The sequence below is a fragment of the Bactrocera neohumeralis genome, chromosome 6 (assembly GCF_024586455.1).
Source record: "Bactrocera neohumeralis isolate Rockhampton chromosome 6, APGP_CSIRO_Bneo_wtdbg2-racon-allhic-juicebox.fasta_v2, whole genome shotgun sequence".
Classification (NCBI taxonomy): Eukaryota; Metazoa; Arthropoda; class Insecta; order Diptera; family Tephritidae; genus Bactrocera; species Bactrocera neohumeralis.
This window is the reverse complement of record NC_065923.1, coordinates 62,985,994-63,009,426: the sequence shown is the minus strand read 5'-3', so window position 1 is coordinate 63,009,426 and position 23,433 is coordinate 62,985,994. Positions and strand designations below refer to the sequence as shown.

General features: G+C 34.0%; 1 protein-coding gene across 1 annotated transcript in view; it reads left to right on the top strand.

Annotated features, from left to right (window-relative positions):
* The first annotated feature begins 11,238 nt into the window (after positions 1-11,238).
* The window catches only part of LOC126763158 (frizzled-2), a 109,183-nt gene continuing 96,988 nt past the window's right edge, over positions 11,239-23,433 (top strand). The window contains exon 1 of the mRNA XM_050480414.1: positions 11,239-11,253. The gene's annotated coding sequence lies outside the window, so the exon portion shown is untranslated. The remainder of the gene's footprint in view (positions 11,254-23,433) is intronic.

Below are 23,433 nucleotides of genomic sequence, written 5' to 3'. Positions count from 1 at the left end.
CTTGAATATTCAAATCTTCTTTTATATTTACAGCTTACTGTACTTTAACACCTTAACGGAGATTAGCACATACAAAACAAAAATTAAAGAAAATATTTCACAAAGAAATTTGTGTAATGCAATTACTTCTCACAAAAACAATTCAACTTAAAAGTTGTGGAAAATTGTAATGAAATACAATCGTACAGCTGTTTCCGCTTTCATTCTTCACCTCATAAATGCCGCACTCAATCAATGCCGTTAGGTGTATTGAGAGTGCACAGCAGTTCCAAGATAACGGTGTGTGGTTCTCCCTCCGATTGCCGACGAAGACCAACCGCAGACGCGTCAAACGTCAATTCATCGTCACCTTCTTGAACTCACTCTCTCTTCACACTCGAACACTCTAATTTCCTTAACGCACTACTCACCTTACAAAACATCATATTTCTCAAATACAATATATTTTCAAATGAAAATTTGTAGCAATGTCGCTGAATGAGGCGTCTATCAAAATATACAAGCCTTGCTGCCTTTCTGGATTTCTCACTCAGCCGCTTTCACAACACATCCCTTCGAGATCTTTTGTTTTTCTTTCTCTTCTACCAAACCCATATCCCTCAATGTGTTTTGCCTGTCGCTCTGTGTGACAATAGAAAAAGTGTCACTTGAATATCCGCTTTCGTGCCGTTTAAAATGAATTGTCCCATTGTCATTGCCGTGTCTCAAATTGCATTTCGTGTACCTGCAGTCCTTTTCTCTTGTTTTTTGGTTTCAGTCTGCAAAAATCTCATTTCACAGCTGTCTGTAAATTGTCTAAATAAATGCTGGCATATACAATTGTCCTTAGACCCACACTTATGCTCACATATAAAAATAAATATTTATTTTGGGTGTAGAAGACAATTAGCGCAAGTAATGAAAATAAAAGCAAAATATCCTTAAGAGCCAGCAGGAAATTATTCCTATTTCTATTTAGTGTAACCCCGTTTGTGTTTGGAGAAAATTGCATTTATCTCAAATCGATTTGTACACATAATTATGAGCGCGTCAAAATGTGTAGAAAAAGAATCTATGCTCAAGTTAGAACGGGGCGTGACGAATATATAGTTACATTTGTATATAGTATGTAACTATATGTGTAAGTATGTATATTGAACTGCGAGGGAATATTGGTTGATTGACATGCGAATTGAGAGATTATTGTGTTGATTGATAGGTGTGAACAGTTTCTTTATTAAAAATTTTGGCGAAAAATGAAATGAAATTTTTTTTATGCTTTTCTTGCGTTCGCAACATCTTTCTCAATGAACGCAAAAGCTGATAATGCGATGCTTCAAAAGTAGAGATCTTTGTTGGCAATGAAAAACTGGTTGATACTTTCATAGGTGAAAGTCTATCCAATCAGTAAACTATTTTCATTTATTGGGATGTATCTAACATGATTAGGCTTTTAGATTTTAAGATATAAATTAGTTCATTACTTTTTACAGAACTTAACACCATTGTCAAAGTGAGCTTTTCGATCGATTCTCGAAGAAAAAGTCGGTTGTCAAATACTTTCACTCAAGAAATACTAATAGCTATCAATCGCTTTAAAACGTATTGTACTTCTGTCTTCCAAAAAGCATATTTCTTTGAGTTTGGCTATGAAACTCAATAGAAGTTTAGAGCACGTTACGAGTATAATTCGAAAACTTCAATAAAAAACATCAAGTGAGGAACAGAGATGCCGGCGATTTCGGTGCAGAACTAACTGTCATGCTTCTTAAGGGGCTATACCAGTGTGACGCATGAAAAATTAGGCGATTTTCGTGAATTTTTTTAAAAGAAAGTACTAAATTGAATGTTTCGACGTTCTATGGACGTAATAAAGTATATTTTTAGCTATATGAAAAAATTTTTTTTTACAAAAATATTGAAAAATAACGGAGTTATGTGCTGTCTGCGGAAGTGCCGAAAAAAGTGCCTCAACTGCTGGCATGATTCCGGTCGAATGAGTAGCTGAATCAAAAAAATTCAAAATGTTTATTAAACTTAGATATATTTTCTATACAATGAACTACGATCTTTGAAAAATATCAAAAATTAAGAAATTGGCGTAATTTTGAAAAAAAAAATCGTTTTTTTACGAAAAAAATGATGTTTATTTTAATGCCAAATTGACAATTTTAAACCAATCAAAAAGATCGTAGTCTATTGTATAGCAAATGTATTCAACTATGTCCAGTTTGAAGTCGATTGGTCAATTTCTCGTTTAGTTATGATGCCAGCAATTTTGAAAAATTTTGTTTCGAGTAAAACGCGTTTAAAGTTTTACTTATATATGTATGTATGTTTGCACCTCTGAGCGGTCGCTCTTTAGAACGCTGCCATTCAAAAACTATTGAAGATACGACATCACCTCTCAGGATATTTTTGAATATGTAAACTATCGAAAAAGCAAATACAATTTTTTTTTTTTGGAAGTGTCACACTGGTATAGCCCCTTAAGTTACTTAATTCATTCTGATTGGTTGGCCAAGTCTTTTACGTAATCATATTTCTTCATTGGCGTACACAAAACGTGGTTAAAGCCGACTTTACAAAGTGCGCCTGTCGTTCTACCTTTCCACTGTTTGGAACCAAATAGAGATTCCAAGTGTAGCCACACATTTATCCACCTGGTCTTTTTAACGGAGAGTAGGTTTTCTTTTCCTCTGAATACTCTCAGAACTGGACAATGTCAATCGACTGCGGTATAAAAATATTCCGCAGAACCTTTCTCTCTCGAAAAATCGTAACGCCGACTTATCAGATATTGTCATCGTCCATGCCTCTTCATCATTTAGCAGGACGGGGATGATGAGTGACTTGTAGAACTTGGTCTTTGTTCGTCGAGAGAGGATTTTACTTCAAAACTTCCTACACGACAGCAGTCTCTTAGTTGTCGCTCTCGCTAAATAAAAAATAAAAAACGTAAAATTTTTCAAAGCTCTAACAAACCTGACGTTATTTTACAAGGGAAGTTCTGTTGTATCATTTGTAATAACAATTGGTAATTTAAAACAAATAAATTTACATAAAAAATTTCACTTTGAACAAAATATTATAATTTCATTGAAGTGAAAGGTTTTAGTATGGCAACAACGAAATTGTGTACATCCCGGCGGTTGTGTTGCTAAAATAACATTTGGTATGTCGCTGCCATCTTACAAATGTTCATATAGTAGGCTTCACGACGCCATTTGCAGTTCATAGTGTAAACACAATGGCTACGACAGACTGCAGCGGCACGACAGTGAACTGAAAACGTCGTTGTTCATCTTACTACATGTACACTTTGAGAAGCAACAACAACACAATGGCCGGCATGTACACAAAACAACGCAGTTGTCCATTTTGCATGTACACAATTTCGTTGTGGCCATACTAATACCTTTCACTTCAATGAAATTTTAATATTTTGTTCAAAGTGAAATTTTTTATGCAAAAAATAAGTAAATAGGTAAATATTTTTGCTTTAAATTATCACTTGCTATTACAAATGATATAATAGAGCTATTTTATGCTTTTATTTGTAAAATAACATTAAGTTTGTTAGAGCTGTGAATAATTTTACATTTTACATATTAGTGGCATCACCACTCTACCTCCTCTTTCTATCTTCCATTCTACTGTCAACTCTACTGTCGTCGTACTGTCGTTGGCAAAAATAGGAGGATATTGAAAGTGTAAACACAATGGCTACGACAGACTGCAGCGGCACGACAGTGAACTGAAAACGTCGTTGTTCATCTTACTACATGTATATTTTGAGAAGCAACAACAACACAATGGCCGGCATGTACACAAAACAACGCAGTTGTCCATTGTGCATGTACACAATTTCGTTGTGGCCATACTAATTCCTGTCACTTCAATGAAATTTTAATATTTTGTTCAAAGTGAAATTTTTTATGCAAAAAATAAGTAAATAGGTCAATATTTTTGCTTTAAATTATCAATTGTTATTACAAATGATATAATAGAGCTATTTTATGTTTTTATTTGTAAAATAACGTCAAGTTTGTTAGAGCTGTGAATAATTTTACATTTTACATATTAGTGGCATCACTCTACCTCCTCTTTCTATCTTCCATTCTACTGTCAACTCTACGGTCGTCCTACTGTCGTTGGCAAAAATAGGATATTGAAGTTAGCGAGAACGACAACTGTCGGCCTGCAGTCGTGTAGTCGTGCAGCTGTCAAAATAACACTGCCCTTAAGAACGTGTGTATTTTAATATTTGACAGATGTAGTTTGCAGTCTGTCGCCGTCTATGTGTTTACACTTTGAAGTAAGCGAGAACGACAACTGTCGGCCTGCAGTCGTGTAGTTGTGCAGCTGTCAAAATAACACTGCCCATAAGAACGTGTGTATTTTAATATTTGACAGATGTAGTTTGCAGTCTGTCGTAGCCATTGTGTTTACACTATCACTGTCGTGCTGTCATGTCGTGACGCTCTCCATGTGTTCAGCACATGAGTCTATATATAAATTTCTTACGCTGTTAAAAAAGTTCGCTGTTATCGCTTTTTTTTAAATTAACATAAGATCATATTTAATGAGTTCACTGTAAAATATTTAGTACATTTAAAATTCGTTAAGTGATATTTTTGAATTACTTCTAGGGTTTATTTTTCATTCCTCTTTATTTTATTTTATTTTATTTTATTTTATTTTATTTTATTTTATTTTATTTTATTTTATTTTATTTTATTTTATTTTATTTTATTTTATTTTATTTTATTTTATTTTATTTTATTTTATTTTATTTTATTTTATTTTATTTTATTTTATTTTATGTTTTTAATACATTTTACTTTTACCTTTTACTGAAGCTAGCCGTATTTTTATCAAGATACCCGTACTTAGCCCTTCCTTACTTGTTGAAATATCGAACTAAAATTTTGCACACTTCAAAATCAAGTCCTTGTATAGAAAATATTCACTTTACAAGATATATGTACATAGTTATTTATATCAAACAAAGTGACTCGAAAAACTTTTACTAGGTCTACCGGAAGCTGAAACAGTCGCGATGGCCGATTACGTTATCAGGTTTATTTATACAATTTTATGCTATAAGAAATACAGCTATGAAGAGCATTTTAGCTTCGGTAAAAAATAAGGAGGAATTCGTAGATGGGCGTAATCGAACCACTGCCACACCCAAAAAAAAGCCCTTACGTATAAAGACCCATGACTAAGCACTTAAATAAGATATAGAACACTAAATTGTCACAGGGGATCGCAGTAGCATCTATGGGCACAAAATTTAAAAAAATAAAGCATGGTCTACCCTCTAATATATTTACTTTACATAACTCCTAAGCCCTTAGATCTCCAAAAAAAAAATCGTCTAACGAAAATATTATAAGAATTTCTACGGATAGTGTGAAAATGGATGAAACTGGATGTTAAGCCCGTCCACTCGCATATAACTACTAAAAGCGCGATAAATCAACAACTTAGAACGCCATAAACTTTACCACTGAGATGGTATGAGAGGGCTTTAAAGGGGTCGGGCTGAAAATAGACAACGGGTGTAACACCGCCCACTCTTATGTAAAATCACATATCTCGGGATCTGCACGTAAGATTTGAACCAAATTCGGCACATAACATACCTTTGATACTCCCATGTTACCGTGTGAAATTAGGCGAAATCGGGCTAAAATCACGCCTACTTCCCATATTACACAATATTTTAAAATCCATTTTACTCTTTCACTTTCCAGTATACAAATCAAGAATCAACTAATATATCAGGATAAAGAAAATTGCACAAATTGAACCAAAACTGTTCAAGCCTCTAATATAATAAAATCGTGTGAAAACTTGCCCTAGACCTAGCCTTATGTATAACTAACAAACCTTATGCAACTGAAGGTATTTCTCTAGCTTTAATCCTTGCAAGTTGCAAGAGCATGAAGTGTTTGGTTACACTCGAACTTAGCCCTTCCTTACTTGTTTTCGTCTTTATTTGTCATTATTATTCACATATTCTCATTTATAAATAATTTTATGCACCCGACCGCACAGACAATATACTAAATAACGGTAAAATTAGTACCCAAACAGCTCACTAATGCAGCACAACAGCCGCTCAACCAGACAAAATGATCAAAAATCAAAACAAATTAAGCGCCTACAAATGTGGCAGCCACAAATAAAATTGCCAATGTATCTAAACACACATAAATACTAGATTTGGATATGCAAATACAGTTAAATACAGTAAAATTTTATATTTGCAGACCTAATCTGATTTCGTTGCGTGCCAATGCAGTTGGTATTGTGCCATGCAAAATAGGTATGCTGCCCCTGGATTTCGGCATATGCATTGCTATTTGTATGTGTATGTGGGTGCGTGTGTGTTAGTGTAATGAAAATTTGTCTGATTACCCAGTTGATTGCCTGAAAAGCTGCTGGTTATGAATTTGATTAGTTAATTGGATGGCTGACTGTGCGCCTAACAGAAACTAACTGTAGTTGCAGCGCCGCTGACAGCAGCTGAGACCTCAGTTGTGGAAAGGATGTTGCGGCTTATGCTCATAGTACACAAACATATGCACGTACATACATAGATTCACATACATAAATTCATATTTATCATATGCCATTCATTTATGCAGTTATCCGTAAATGCAATCACATGCATTACAACAACACAATGTGACAGCAACAGTCGTTTAGTCAATCAGCAAAACTGTTTACTTCCCCATTTTGCATATGTCCACATACATCTATATGAGCTGTCTCTGTGTTTGTGTCATCCTTCGCCCGTTCGTTAGCTCCTCCAGTTGCCTATTCTGTTCATCGTGCGCTTGTGTGCGCCCTAACTTTTCCAATTTTATTGTCTCATCTGTTGTCCATTGCATGTCTGTCAATTTATAATGACAGTTAGACTTGCAACGACTACAAGAACAATGTTAAAATTGCAACAGCAATATTGTGCAATTACAAATTAGCATTTTCTGTGGGATTTTATTTACCAAAAAACCTCATAAAAACCATTACTGGCAAATTTGTTGGCAATAAACTGAAAATTTTATGAAATAAACAAAGCAATTAGACGCATTAAAATGGAAAATTGATGTCGAAAATAAATTGCCTATAAAATTGCAATTACAAATGCGTGAGTGTGTTTGTAAATGTATTTGGTAGAGTAGTAATTCCAAAAACGTTTAATTTTTGGCAGTAATTGCTACTATGTGGCATTTATGGTTTTGAAAAAGAAAGAAACAGAGAATGGTCACTCAAATACCATATATGCTGGGAAGTAGGCATTTTCAAATGTTATAAATTGAATAACAGTACCTCCAGTTTAAACCTAATTTACCATTTTCAAAGCTTTTCTAATTTCTTCATATGTGACCTGGTCTACGGAAAGGGGGCTTAGGTGCGAAAACTAGTTTTCTGGGAAAAGCTGTCAAAAATAATATTACTATTCTGTAGTTATCTATTACCTTATTTCAACTTTTATGATAAAAAATATTTGTATGTGATTTGACTGTAATGAAACAAACTTAAAGCGAATCAAAAACTTATTTACTATGTTTATTTTCATAAAGAAATTCTGAAATTACTTCAAGGGTTTTAAAAGAAATGCTTTTAGCCAATTTCACAGTGAAACTTACTGCTTAACGTATAGATATTTCGTAACTCTCCAAAAATGGAGAATTCTTAATTTAAGTCGGAAGCATTAATTTAATAGTTGTTTCTTCAAAGTAATTTGTAATATCTCATGAAGACGCTTTTTGAACAACTCTCCACTTTTTGGAGACTTGCGGTTTACGCAGTAATTGTTAACTTGATATACGGTACAATAAAATTTTAAAGTCAAAATCAATTTAGAAATTATAATATTACATGAAGACGCTTTTTGAACAACTCTCCACTTTTTGGAGACTTGCGGTTTACGCAGTAATTGTTAACTTGGTATACAGTACAATGAAATTTTAAAGTCAAAATCAATTTAGAAATTATAATATACGTACAATACAACAATTGTTTCCTTTGATTGCTACAGAGTGATCCAATTGGAGGTACGTTTTTCAATAGCCTTTTTTAACAGATCACGGGTGAGGCATGACAAGCTGTCAAGTTAGTTTTGTTCAGTATTGCTTAGCATTTTATCATGGAAAGACTGAATAGACCACATCCACCACGCAGTGAAGAAAATAGAGTAGCTGTAGCTGAGAGTGTACACGAAGTCCGTAGAGAGTCGTTTCGGCGCCGTTCGTATGACGTATGGGACGTCATGTTACGTCGAGATCTTAAATTAAAAGCGTACAAAATACAACTTTTGCCAGAACGGAAGCCGCTCGACCTCTGCAATCGACATCGTCTGCTCTATTGGCTCTTGAAAAGTTCCAAGAAGATTCAACGTTTTCGAGTCAAATTTTGTTCTGCGATGAGGCCAATTTCTGGCTTAATGGAAACAACGGTTTGGTGTGGTTTGCGAGCCGGTGGAATCACCGTCAATGGCCACCATTATCGCGCCATGATAACCGGCTATTTGATGCTTGAAATTGAACCTCGTTATTTCGGAGAAAATTTGGTTGCAACACATCGCATAAATCAATGAATTTATTGAGAGAACACTTCTGTTTTTTGGGCCGGTCGATTGGTCACCAAGATCGTTTGATATCACACCGTTAGACTTTTTCCTGTGGGGATATGTAAAGGCTAAAGTCTATGTGAACAATCGCGCTTTGATTCAGGCCTTGGAACAAAATATCACGCGTGTCAATCGGCAGTTACCAGTCGAAATGCTCGAACGAGTTATCAAAAATTGGATTCAACGGATGGGCGATCTAAGACACTGCCGAGGCCAATAATTGAACGGGATAATCTTCAAAAAGTAAATGCCAAAGAATGTTCTTTCGAATGATAATAAACATTAGCTATTAAATTTGAAGTTTCTAAAGTAGGGAATCTTAAAATAAGTTGTTTATAAAACTCTCTCTTTTGATTTTTTTACAAATAAGAGATCAAATTTTGTGAAAAATCAGAAACGAAAAGAAAGGGGTGTTTTTGGGGAGTTAAGAAAAAAATTCACTTTAATCACTCTGTATCTATCGATGGTAAACATCAAGTGTGAGAATTGTAATGTTCTACACTTAAATGATAAACAAACTTAACTTCATAAAACGGAGTGTATATAATATTAGAATAAAGCAAAATTGTTCTTCAAGTCTCAGTGTTACGAAGACGGTTTGTGTTAGACTTGTGGACTTTTGAGTTACTACAGCTACTATTTTGACTTGTATATCCACCATACTAACTGATTTGACATTGCGTGTGATTTCACCAAGCCTGAATAACTTAACCTTTCGAGGATTTAAAAAGTTTCTGAATCCCATTTCTGAATTATTTTGCGAAATCAAAACTCAGTCATTTCTGTACCATTTACAAGCTCCTCGAAAAAATATTTCACACTCATTTCCATATAAATAACTTGTTTACTTCAACTCACACACACACAAACAAAAACAATTTCGCGCCAATCAAGAAAATTTGCAAAATTTATTTCACAGCGGAAACGACTTCATTTCCTGCAGCAATTGTTTGGCGGGGAAATTTACAAAAAAGGAGCATGAAAATTTGCAAAAAATTCTTAAACCAAATAAAAAGCGACGAAAAAAGCACACATAACACAACAAACACAAACAGTGGCTTGCCATTTGACATGTAATTGACACATGCGCAGAAACTCCACTTCCGTTTTGCGGTTTTGCCCTCGATTACACGCTTAATGGAAGCGAAAATTGAAAAACGAAAAATCGCTGCAGAACAGCACACCAAAAAGCACCAAAAGCAAAAAAAAAAAAAACAAAATGGAAAACACTTTTACGCATTTGCATAACACACATATATACATATTGACAAGCGAATATGAAATTTCATTTTATGCAGTCAGCTCGTGAGGCAAGTGACTTGCGCAAATGCTTTTCCGCAATTGGCAAATTATTAACTGCGGTGGTGATATGCAGCCGCTTCGGCAATGCCAATTTGCCTGTTGCGCGTTGAATTTGTCCTCGCACCCAAGAGTCATCATTCCAATGCAACCGACAGGCACATGACATCAAATACATATGTACATACAACCACTCCGGCAAATATTCCCATCTATGCAGCCACAGAATCGATTTCCTGCCTGGCGACCATAGTCGTCTTTTGCGGTTAAGTGGTGGGCCAAATGCACTGTTGTTGTTATTGCTGTGGTTGTTTCTAAGAAAATAGCATTGCTGACGTACATACAAAGTCGTACTGGTCCGCTGCAGTCACAAGTGATGGCAAACAGGTCGAATTTGCTGAACCGTTCACAGCCAGCACTACTACTCACATGCTTACACAGCCATACCCGCGTGTTTGTATGTGTGTGAGTAATAAGCTTCGAGCTGCATTCGCCAATAAAAACTTGTTAATCGTAAAAATTGATGAATGATTTGTGTTATTTGTTGTCTGGCAGCGATTGCAATTATTGACGCCTCTTGTTGGCGTTCACACTGGCAGTCGTAAGCGGTAACTAGTAATTTCATAAAGTACTTTATGTATGTGTGTGTGCGAGTGTGTAATATTTTCTAGTTTAACAAACACTTGCAATTTGATTGGCGTACTTGATAAATGGTGAAAATCAATTGAAAGTAATGACGTGTGGTAGTTGATAGGAAATCAAGTGTCTAAGTCTATTGTTTGAGAAGCACTTAAATTCTGAAAAAAATAAATAAAAAAGCTACTTTTGCGATGCAAGTGATTTATTGTGAGTGTGTGTATGGCATCTTATAATGTAACTGACACTAAAAAGATTGACAGTAATAAAATTAATGAATTATAGCGCAACGAAAAACACTAAGTTGACTTTATTAAATATTATATGTTAGATATGTTTAAAGTAACAACTGCTTTTAAGTGTAAGAACGTACTACTTAAAGCATAGATCTTTTGTAACTCCAAAAAGTGGAGACTTTTTAATTTAAGCGTAAAAAATTATTTTAATAATGCATACTTCAAAGCACTTTGAAATATGCTTGAAAAAATATATTTTTTAAAAACTCTCCACTTTTTGGAGACTTTTAACTTTATGCCATGTTTGTTACTTTAGTATGCAGTGCTATGAAATTTTATATTTAAAATTTAAAAAATTTAAATTAAATGTAGTTTATGTGTAATTTTATTAAAGTTTATAAAATTTTATATTTTATTTTATTTGCAGCGCTGAATTTTACACTGGATTTTGTAGCGGTGAGCAAAAAAAATATTTTATTTTGATTGCATTAAATGAAATTTTATTAGATTGATTAAAATGATTAACGAATATCTGGATATTTGTAGACATAAACGTACTTATCCTACACCTTTGTGAGCTTTATAATTCCAAACTTACTTTTGCTGCCTCGATTGGCTAAAATCTTGTTAACTACACGCACTCAATTTAATTCCCTTCTCCACATATGCCATGAAATAAAGTTTTAATTGAAAAACTGTGCACATTAAAAAGTAGTTAATTAAAAGTGAGTGTTCTTCCGCGTGCACTTTCACTAAAAAGTATAAGAGACCGCTGCTACGCACTCAAACTGCTGCCCCCATAGTTGCAAAACTTGCTTTAAATCACAATAAATTATCTGCCAGTCGCGCACAAGAAGTGTGAAATAAATGTGCGAATTGATTTCGATTTGAAGGTTCTAAGTTCAATTGCAAGCCGTAAGAAGTAAATGGAGGAAGAAATGTTTGTAGAAAGAAAAAATAAAGTAAATTGCGGCGAAAAGTAGCGCGAAGAAAAGTCAAAAATAAAAGTATAAAATCTTCAAAAGGCACTGCCATAGCGGCAGAAGTCAATTGGCGCAACTTTTCGATTTGTTGCACAACATCAAAGGCGAGATTTTTATTAGCTGCGCAACAAGGAAGAGGCAGCGAAAAGAGTACGTAGTATAAGCGCTTTTTAAGACTTGAATCAACGAAGCAAGTGCTGCCACCATCATGCGCCCTGCCAAGCGATTCTTTTGCTTTAGGTACTACACACAATAACCGTCGCACAGCAGTTGGGCGGCCCTTTCAATACTGCCGCCAAGCAAGTGGTAACGATGCAATCAGTAGCAGCGTCAGGGAGAGCAGCAGCTTTTGTGCGCCCTGCATGGCAGTAAATTCTTACTTCTTGCTGCAAAAGCGCGCGGTTTTTGAATTGAGATTTATTGTAGCACCTCCAATGCCGCTGCCAGCTGGTGGCAACTCTTCTACGCTACTACATAAATTTACATATATTCCTGTAAAATTGTATGAGGTCTTCTAATGCTTTTACATTTCTACTGCTTTCTGCAAATCTACTCTCCAAATTGTTTTTTTTTTCATGCTGTTTTTCATTTGCATTGCTTTATGTCAACAAACAAAAATATTTACTGTGAAAACTGAGATCTTTTTGAAATGAGCGTTTCACACCAGCTACGATTCAATAAAATTTAAGTACCAAAAACTACTAATAAATTTGAATTTATATCAACCAAATACATTTCATTGCCCTGAACATGGTAAACACAAAATTTTCAGTTTATTTAAATAAAATATATATCTTTTACATATATGTATACAATCGCGCACATCCCTTTCAACTCTCCAATTTTGGAGACTTCACCTTTTAGTTATAAAGTTCAATTTCGATGAATAAATAACTTTAAATATTTGAATAAAACGTTCTTCTCAAATTTTGAAAGTCTCCAAAAAGCGGAGACTTCTAGTATTGAGTCATATTTGCGACTGCATAAATTCACATAATCTTAGAAATGTTTTAACAGCTATGTATATATAAGTATAAATCTATGAAATTCGGTTCCGCGCATACTTAACACTCACTTACTTGCTTGCGAAATCTTTACCAAGAGCACTGAGTAGCTACTTCTGCATTTACTACTACTACTGCTTTTACCCACTTTTTTATATCTTTTTTTATTCTCAAGCGAATTGTGCTTTGGGTTTTGATTGAAATTTATTGAGTGCAAAAGCAGCATAAAGAAAGCAGCAAACGTCTTAAGTAAATCCGAGTAAATACTTATGGGACATTGTTGGAGTAGCTACAGAGTGCGCGGGAATTTACTTTGATTTGTGGCTTGTTTGCGTGCAATTCTTTATTGAAAATCACTGCAATTCATTGCTTTTGATTTCTTCAAGCTTTCTTATACTATTTACAAAAAACTATATATATGTTTGTATGTATGTGTATATTTTCTACTTATTACTTTCCGTTTATGCATCTCCTTTGACAGTTCCAAATCGATATTATGAGAATTTACTGCCTTTTAAGTGATTTAGCGTTCGACGCAATGGCGAATACTAAGCATAAAGCCCCCAAACAAACATATTTATGTAAGAAATTGACAAATTAATGGTTTGGTGGAATTGGGGTCAATGCAAAGTGGCATAAATGACGTAGTGTAAACACAAAAGGAATGTAAAAAGAATACAGTTTGCACCAAAGAAACGGAAGGACAATGGGCATGGAATCGTTTTTTAATTAAGTAAAATAAATATTTAGTGGATTTGCATGCGGAGTAAATATTTGAAGTCATTTTTATGAGATTTAGTTACAATATCTACATATGCAGTAGTTGAACTATATTTTGCTTTGATTTCCAGTCAATTTCACGGTCAATGTAAAAAGTCGTAAAATTTATAGTAAACTGAACTTTAGCCTTGACCGTGAATGTCAAGATTACGTCAACTTCCAGAAACGGTATTTGCTTGCACATGCTCATGTGTATATGCATACATACATACATAGACACATACACAATACCTGTACACACATAATGAAATCCGTAGCTGAATGTCGCAAAGGTGTGAAACGACCCTTACATTTCAATTGTATTCATCGTAAATTTGCATTTGGAAAGAATTTTGTTGTTTGCATGAAGGTGTTAAAAATATATGCATATATATACATATATACATACGTGTGCATTACTGTGAATGTCTGTGTTTGGAAAATGAATAAAACACATTTGCATACCCCTTTGCTCGACCTTCACTTGACTTTCCTACCGCCGGTCAAAAGTGTGAAATTTTCATGGAACTCGCTCTCAAGAAAAATCAAAATATGTACATATACATATATATATAGAAAATTGAAAATGCTTTGAATATTTTATCTCCAAAAATATTTTTGACAGTTAATTACAAAACAACAACTTAATATACAAAAGTACTCAAATAATCAAAAGATTAGTACAAGTCTCACTCACATGAAGGAGAGGTATTACTGATATCAATCATATACTATACATATGTAAGTCTGTATAATTTCGGAAAGAAATTGGAAAAACAATGTTATGAACAGTAAATTTAATTAATTTTTTGCTTATGAATTTTACTTACTCTCCAATTAGTGGAGATTTAACACTTTTGTCGAAAATTATTAATATAAATATATAATCACTTTAGGAAACTTGGAAAATATTATTTAAAATATTCGTATATAAAATTCAAAATTCTCTCACTGATAAAAGAACATTTTATCTTAGCTTCCTAGTAAGTTTTTTCACAAAGTTGATAACATAGTTTTTGTTATAATGTTCAGAAAGTAATGTTGGATGTAAGTTTCTGTAGTAAAAGCTAATAAAAATTAATTACAATGGTACGTTTATTGAATTTTAAAAGTCTCCAAAAAGTGGAGACTTTAAATTTCCATAAATATTTAGTAGTTTTTGCGTAAAATAAATAAATACAACTTTGTTATAAATTGTGACAAAACAGTACCTGGAAATTATGAATGAAACGCAAAATATTTAATTATTCATCAATATTTATTTTGTCGCCTTCAAAGTTATTCCCATCAGATGTAATACACTTATGCCCACGATTTGTTCAGACCTCGACACACTTTCCATAAGCACTTTTTCGGATCACCTTCAGCTCTTTCAGGGGATTTTGTTTTATCTCCTCCATGATGTAGCAATTTCTGTCCCTCCGAAATAAATTCACTCATCTAACACCACTTTCTCTTTGGTCCGACCCCGTCGAAACAGCACGTTTCCTGGGCCTCCCGCTAAATGACGTCGACGTCAACCTGGATAACCCTTATCATCGTCACGAGAACTAATAACCGTTAGAATAACAACAACAGACCTGTTTACGGTATTCTTTTAGAAAATTGAAACGGAGGCGCGCTCTCTTGTCATCATATTTGGTATTGTAATTAAGAACAGTCTTACCAACTTAGCAAATTAAATTTTTTCGAAATGGCATTTACTCGAGGAATTTAAATTACAATTTTCGGGAATGTGTATGCCATAGTGTATTTGTATGTATGTACATATCTACCACGACTAGTTTTAGATGATACAAACAACAACATTAAGGAAACTATTATAATCTGTAGCGACATGTTGCAAGAGTATGAAAACATTACTTTTTTATTTTTCCTGCTATGAGAACTTTATTCCAATTAAATTTGACAATTTATTACCGCAATGTGTTTGTTTATCAAAATCCATCAATACTAGCTGGAAAACTACTGCCACACAGCGTACGAGCCATTGTGAAACTTTAGAACATTTAGCTAACTAAATTTTGACCAAAAAATAATTAAATTATCGCAATTCATTGAAGGGGAAATTTAAGTCTGAACTAACATAACAATGATTTCACAAAAGCGGTCAAGTGGAAAAGTTTTCAAGTGGATTTTTTATACATATATACATATATAAATTGAATGCACGCACTACTTTGGACTCGTTCTTATGAGTTTGATTTTTTGATTTACTTATTTCATGAATATTTTCAAGAAGTGCACTTCAACCAGAAAGTAGAATAATGAAAATTGAGATTTCATTATTTTATTGCACAAATATTTTTGAAGTTATATATGTATGTATGTATGTATTCACATTGAATATGCTAAGTAATTTGTTAGACCAATATGTATTTTCTTGGAGTGGCTGCTGGGCTATAATCAAATTTTTCAAAAGAAAATTTTAAAATCAACATACAAACATAAATAAATTGTAATAATACAAGTAAAACCACCAATACATAAGTTTCTACATAATAATCTAATTGATGACGTGATGTGGTTAGATTAGCCCTTGCTTTTAATAAAACTTATGAAAATAAAAATCGAAATAATCATAAGAGCTATGAATGAAGAAAATATGTACATTTTGCAATTCTACATACTAATATACAGTTTTAAAAAAGTCTCCAGTTTTTGGAGAGTCACCAAATTTCAAAAAATTTTTAATTGGTTGTTAATATAACAAGCGACATGTTTAAAATTCAAAATATTCATTATTTGAAAGTCTCCAATACATACTATTGAATAAAATATTTGAACAGTCACTTCTTTTTGTAAAATATCTTTATATTTCGCAAATTCATTACATTTGGTAAAAGTAAGAAAAGTCTACACATTTTGGAGATTTTACTATTTTCATTCAATTTGGGTTATTGATGTATGTAACGTAACGTAACGTATGTAAAAAAACAATATTATTTTCCTTTTAAGACAGTAAACTGCGCAATGATGGCTGCAATTTTAGCAATATTATATAAATAAAATTAAATATCTGATACGAGCTTTCAAAGAGTTCTAAATAATTAATTTGAAATAAAATTGTTTGCTTTATTTTCTGTGCTATCAATTCCGACTTCTTGTACTACTCCCATCGCATGAAAAATCTACAATCTGTACATCACATTATCCTATCTGCTTGCTGTTGCCAAAAGCAAGTTTTGCTTATTTCCAGCAACTAATTCTACGCCAAGGCTCAATGCAACTTTATTTACATAGCTTAAGCGTTAGTAAGGCGCAGTGGGGCATGAGATCATATAACTTTTCTAGTTGCAACACGATGAAATTGTTGTTTTCTACATAGTTGGCAGCCTTGCCAATAGCCATTATTACTCTTATCTGTTTGCCACAGGAGACATTGCAGTATCCTTTCTTGCCAATTTCGTTGTTTTTGTCCGCCAACAATGTTCCACACAGTTTTATCGTGACAAATGTGGGGAAATAGCGTACTTTGTAGCAAGAAGGACGAGAAAAACGTATTGTAAATGACAACAGGAAAAAGTTTAATAACCGAAAGTGAAGTCGTCGAAAGTACGGCGATGTTGCAATATTTATGTGCTTCTATGTACATATACACAGTGTTGCATTGAATTGCAGTGACTCCATCTCCTGATTTTTACAGTTAACTCTATTCTTGGTTTTATTGTCAAAAAGTTTGTCGCTTTCGCTTCACTTGCAGCTTCCTACAATCCTTTGCTCATCTCATTCATTCCTAGTATTTTGCATAAGTCCTTTTGTGGGTTATTGGTAACCATTGGCACCACAATTGTTGTCAACAAACTAAAAGTGCTTTTAAGTAATGAGTTGTGGAAGCTCCAAAAACCCAATGCCTAATGAAGTGGAACTGTTGTGTAAACTGGTGCTGGCTTTTGTTTGTAAGTTGATTTTAATGAAGCTTCTAAATTTTAAAATAAATAAAGAGGGTAAATACATATACAGTGTTTATAAAACATTTATTTAATTAACACTAATAACTTTAGAAAATGTTTAAGTCCGCATTATAACAAAAATACTGCTAAAATGTGCGTCTTTAAATTTTTGAGTTATTTGAAGCTGACAGAAAAAATCAATAACTATATTCATCAGGCACATTAAACTTAACATCCTGGATGACACGAGAGGGTTTCACATTTAGAGAAAACTCCATATCTGCGGATCTACTCTACCGATTTCAACCAAATTTGGCATGTATTATAATCTTGACATTCCGACATTACTGTGTGGAAATGGGCAAACTCCGTCTACTTCCCATATAAGACCATGCGAGACTCCATCGAACTTTTACTTTCTAGTATATGGTACAAGCCAAGAACCATTCAATGTACCCAAATAAAACTTTGCACAAATAGAGCCCTCAAGTATTCCATCTTTCGCACTAAAATTGAGATTTAGTTTTGAAGAACCCAGACGATGAATATTTGGACCCCAGTGCGTATGTCTGACTTTTTGCCGAAAATATACATATGTATGTATGTAAGATATGTTATTGAAATTCGGCGAAAATGTTTCTGTGATAATAATAACCCTTGTGTCAAAAATGTATGTGTAAAGATTTTCAAACTTCCAGTTGATTTTTTAATATACATACATACATACATATATACATTTCGGCCAATGTGCAGGTTTAATACATAAATAAAGTTAAAGTCATAAAATGTATGTGTAAAGATTTTCAAACTTCCAGTTGATTTTTTAATAAACATATGTATGTATATACATTTCCGCCAATGTGCAGGTTTAATATAAAGTTTTGTCAACATTCATGTATAAGTATTTCGCTAGCTTTGAATTGCAAAAGTATACAATATTCGGTTACACCCGAGCATATGTAGCTCTTCCTTACTTTATTTCTGCTTTCTTCAAATAACAAATATTTTGTAAAAAAATTTGAAATCTCTACGCTTTGCAGAATTGTCAACTTTCAATATTATTACTCAGCATGTAGCAGTAAAAGCGTCTAAAAGCACCAAATTTTAGTTTCTTTGAAAATAAAAAGTCTCCACTTTTGTAGACTTACACAAAAAGGAATAGCATGTAGTGGTAAAAGCGTCTAAATACAGCCAAATAATGAATTTCTTTGAAAATAAAAAGTCTCCACTTTTGTAGACTTATACAAAAAATTATGTACACTGCGATTAAGCATATACACTAGTTTTCGTATATTATTCTAGTGTTATACAGAAATATTATAACAATTATGCAACAAATTTGGAAAGCATCTTTCTGTTTATCGTCATTAAAGATGCAGCAGTCACATGTTCTTAATTTCTTTAAACAAATAAGTTATTAATCTACCTGCTTGGGAATTTTACGACTTTAATTACATGTATTAGACCAACTTGCTTCTTAAAGTTACAAAATATACCCATACATATATATATATGTATTTACATATATTCATTCTGTTGTTGTTGTTATCGTGCTAGCAATTATTGTGGCTGTCGGTATATAATTTAGCCAAATTTTCAAACTAATGCATCTTCATATATTAAATTTGTACTCAATGTCATAGAGAATTGAGCTGACATATGTACAATTACTAGCACACACACACTCTAATATTAAATGTAAAAAATATGTACATATACAAAATAAAATATTATGCTCGCACATTTATTTGTATATCAGCATGCATACATATAAATATGTCGTCAAAATTTCCAATACTGCTCCTCCAGACCGACAAAGCGGCAACTGTCGTAAATTGCCTATAAGAGGCATAAAGCAAATATTGTTAGGGCGTTGAAAGCCCAGCAGCAGTAGTAATAGTAGCCACAAAACCAACGTTCTCCAATCACCACCACACTAAAACAGTAAGCAGTTAGATATAGACGTGGCGAGTTATGAGGGCGCACAAAAACTGTCTCACATGTTGCTGTCAATTTACGATGCAATAAATTTCAATCTACTACCCACTCGCGCGCCAAACAATTTAGCAAAAGAAGAATTATGTGTGTGTGGAGAGTTTTTCATATAACTATATACATACAAAGATATGTTAAAAATATTATAAAGTACTCGAGCTTCTAGGCGGCGTTCGAGAAGAGTGCTGCCAACAACTGCAGCAGCAGCGAAAAGTAACGTTGTAGATAGTTCCGGCTAGCCAGCCTTTGAGACGTGCTTAAGTCAAACAAAGGTCTATTTAAAACTAAACAAATATCTATATACAAATATGTATGTATGTATGTGTGTAAGCTTGTGAGCTTGAGCATTCTTATTCAATTATCTATGCGGGTTATCTGTGTTGCAGGGAAAAGGTTATCAAGCGTCACTTACTCACAGCGCGTGTATTTATACTACTGTTGTTGTAGTACTTTCAATATTTGTTGTTGCTGCTATTATTGCCACTGCCTCCAGTTGAACGTATCTCCGCTTGTCTGTCCCTGAATGAGGTGCTTGTCTGTCTGGCCGCTCAGCTTGCCGCTTGATCTAATTTTTTTCGCTTCGCCCGTCGACGCAGTTGTTACTTATTAGCGGCGTCTTTTAAGACATTACGACAAGAGTCATACTCGTGCAACGCCAACACTGCTATTATCAATATTTACAAACAATTGCCACTTTTTACAACAACTACTGCTTTTCTACTGTATTTCTCCCTCACCATTGTTCTCATTCATTTGTCGTCGCCACTCTTATCAGCGTATTTTCCATATTTATTACAATTTTATACCACTTTTCTGGCTATTTTTATGACACTATTTACGATGTGCTGTGACGCACTTCGCTAGCACCCGTCGCACCCCTCAATGCTTTTTTCGTTCGCCTACAAATTATTTCTCACACTCTGGATTTTATGCACTCATTAATGCGCGCACATGCACCGCTCGGGTGGCGAATGTCGTTTATGCAACTCATTTAGCGCAAATTTTATTATTCGGCAATTTGTGGTAAGTCATTAAAGTACAAATATGCCACTGTTTGATTGAATGTCAAACTATAAAGTCTTATCGGTAGCAAGACCAAGTTAAAAGGCCCCTTTACCGCATGCAACAGGCTTTTAAATTCGGGGGAAACGCCGCCTGTGCCTATTTGTAGTTGTTTTGTGTGAGAATTTATGGGTAATAAATTGATTTGTTAGCACTGCTGTGAGCTGAGCTCGTGATTAGATATGTGTGATATGTTTTTAATACTGATAAGCCTGCGTTTTTCCCACTATGGTCTTGATTTCACATAAGGCAATAAAAATTTAGTAAATTTTTATGTTGTTTGCAGGTAAGGCAATAAAAATAGCATAATGTTTATGGAATAAAGATGAAGCCTCAATTTTACTTAGCTTTTTGAAGTTTAACGTTAAAAAGCAGTTTTTAGTTTAGCTTAAATAAGTGCGCACATGCTATTTTGTACAAAAATAGAAAGTCTCCGCTCATTGGAGAGTTTCAGTTTTTAAGTTTTTGTGACTTAGCGTGTAATATTAATGCCTGGGCAATGCGAATTAATGTATTTTAGTGCAAATGAAAAGCCTACACTCGTGTAGACTTTTGAAAATATATCTTACATATCTTTTTATACACATTTCTAGTTACTTAACAATTTTTAGTGTTTACAATGAAGTAATTTACGTTGCACCCTTTACATAAGAAGCAAAGAATTTAAAATAATTATTACAAAATATTAGCACTAAGCCAAACTAAAATGCAACGCAATTCTGGGCTACAAATTAATCTTGCAAATCGTTTTATTTTGTGCAACAGCTTACTTTTCTATATATTCTAGAGACCAAATGATGTATATTCTTGCTCATACTTCGAACTTTAGCAGTTAAAATTTGAAAATTTTGTTGTGTGTCTTACTAACACTACTTAAACATAATAACTTACTCGTACTCTCTTTCAATCTCAAACAATTTCTGACGGCAATGCGCACTATGTTGATCCCATGGTAAGTACCGCTATAAAATTATGTCAAAATCTCAAGAACAAAATCTTACAAACTGCAAAATATTGTCAAAAGATTGGAAATAAAAGTCGAAGAAGAAATTAAAACTCCAAAAGTACGTGATTTCTGCCAACATACAAATATACATACATATGTATATAGTTACTAATGGATAAGGCACACGCACAAGCAGTATGACAGCGCCAGCAAAAAATCAGCTAAAAGCAAGAGCATAAAAACCAATAAGGCACTAACAAGACATTTGCGTCAACAACACCAGCCGTCAAAACATGAAACTGCAGTTGCAGCCAAGACAAAAACGGAAGCAATGGCAGCAAGGGGCTAAGTAGCTGTGAAACTGCCGGCTATGGACGAGGACTGACTCCGATTGCGGAGATGGCATAAAGTTGCCCAAGTGGCAACAACAACGAGTTCTTTGAGCTGCAGTTTACTGCAAAGACATTACAGCGACGCTGGCATGCCTCATACCCACTAATGCGTGTGCGTGCAAATGTACATATGTATGTGTGTGTTGGAGCGATCAGCAAAACTAACAAGAGGTGTTGTTGCCACCTCAGTCTGTCAGTTTGCCAGTTGCCACATTCGCGAACATAACCGCCCCAGTAAGTTGCAGACAGAGTTGCGTTCGCGTAAGAACATGTGATGAGCAATAACAACAACAACAATAATAACTGAAAAATACGAAGAATTTCACTTTTATTGGCAACATTGTTGATTGTATGGCCATCATGTGTAGTTTTAAGTATTATTTTAGTGGAAAAAGAGTTTCGTCAAGTCTAAAATTTGTCAAATTCGATTTATTGCGCATTTTTGTGATTGTTGTTATGTACCGACTAAGAACAGCGCTGCATTGACTATATTTCTTCGATTTATACTCTTCTATATCAAAACAATAAAAAAACTTCCATTGCACTTAAGCTATACTACCCTTCATAAATGACAAAGTTTCCATACAGGAACTTGATTTTCATAGGTCAGTTTCTATGGCAGATATACTTGTACGCTATAGTGGTCCTGTCTAAAAACCTGTTCGGAGATTGTTGCATTGTTTTGAAGAATAATACACTCCAAATTCAAAAATCAGAAAGTTTTCAGTACAAGAACTTGTTTCTAATTATACGATATATAGTACTATAGCGGTTCGTCTGCATAGGAGCACACGATGATTGCTTAAACTTCGTTTCTTCCACTAATGGCGAGGCGCTAATGTTTTCAGCGTAGAAAAGTAAGAAATGGAGTGAATTTCTATTCGAAAGCCTAATTCTCGGATCTCGATCAGTTCTCCTCATTCATTCGAAAACGGTTAAGTGAAAGTTGGGGAGTGAAAAGTAAACACCGAGGAGAAATCAAGAGACTCTGTTTTCTTTCGAAAGATTATTTCAAGTCAGCGTTTCTCATTTCATTCCAAGCTTTATTTTGTAGAATCTTTCTCTTGAAGTGTTATACTTATAGAATGCTTCAAATAAGACGACTATACTGATTGCATACTTATAAAGCAATATTTTTTCTAAGTCAACGCTTCGGCATAGCAAATAGTTCTTTCAACTAAAGAATACGATTTCTTTCTCGAACTTTCTCCAACCGGTTTCAGGTGTTTCATTCGATTAACCTAGTTTTCTACAAGCTTTCGTAAAGAATTCAGGCGCTTTTTTATAATTAGAGCTATAAATCCGTTAATGGATTGTCCGCTTGATAGTGTCTATGGAGCAAGTCTAAAGAAGACAAAGGCAGCAAAACTTTCGACAACGGAAAGTCGGAAGCAAACTGTCATTCTCTTATAACGTACCGGCTTTTCGATGGTCACACTTGACTAATCTAAGAAACTGTTTAGCATAAATCTATAGTCAGACTAGGGTCCATTGTATGATTGTCTGCTGAATATTAACAGAGCTCAAGTCAAAATCTTTCTATTTTGTTCACTTATAACCTACTAGTATTTCGATGAGCATGCTCGGTTTTTCTGGCTTCTA